Raw genomic sequence first — 709 nt, 5'->3', positions numbered from 1 at the left:
TGAGCCACGGCCTCGCTTTCGTGGTCGTTAACACGCTGCTGCTGAACGGCCAGGTGCTCGAGGTCATGCAAGCCTTCCCGTGGAAGCGCGACATGCCTACGTTCACGGACACCGTGTCGCTGGCGTTCCCGTCGTTCCTGCGCTGCGACATCGACCATGAAGCACACCTGGTCGGCATCAGGAGCCGCTACTACGGCTGCTTCCACAAGGAGGCCACACTGTATGCGGCCGCCTTCATGCTCACCGGCGTCTTGGTGGTGCACCTGAGCCTGCTGACTTTACCGCACCTGCTGTACTTGCTGACCTTCCTGCCGACACCCTACGGGCGCCGCCAACTCATCACCTCCGGCTACGAGTACGGGCCGGAGAGACATTTCGAGTGCCAATTCTCGCCTGGTGACTTGATGGTGCTGGAGATGAGCAAGACCTACCTGGACGGCCGCCAGTACGAGGACTTCTTCACTTACCTGCAGAGTGAGACTAGAGGGCGCTGGGTGGTGAGGCGCTGATCAAACCCACGCGCTGATCAAAGCGCAGTCGCGGTAGTGCCCAGCGTGGACACAGGTTGAGGACTATTTCAAAAGAAGATAGCGCAGGACCCGACAGCCACTTGCGTATTCCAGGACACGACGCAGAAGGATCAACAGCAGCCTCCTGTCCCCGTGAGCGGAGAGACACTAGCAGCTACTTCTGCGATGCCCGCAGACGC

Source organism: Penaeus monodon, chromosome 24 (genome assembly GCF_015228065.2).
Source record: "Penaeus monodon isolate SGIC_2016 chromosome 24, NSTDA_Pmon_1, whole genome shotgun sequence".
NCBI classification, from domain to species: domain Eukaryota; kingdom Metazoa; phylum Arthropoda; class Malacostraca; order Decapoda; family Penaeidae; genus Penaeus; species Penaeus monodon.
This window is presented reverse-complemented; position numbering follows the sequence as displayed.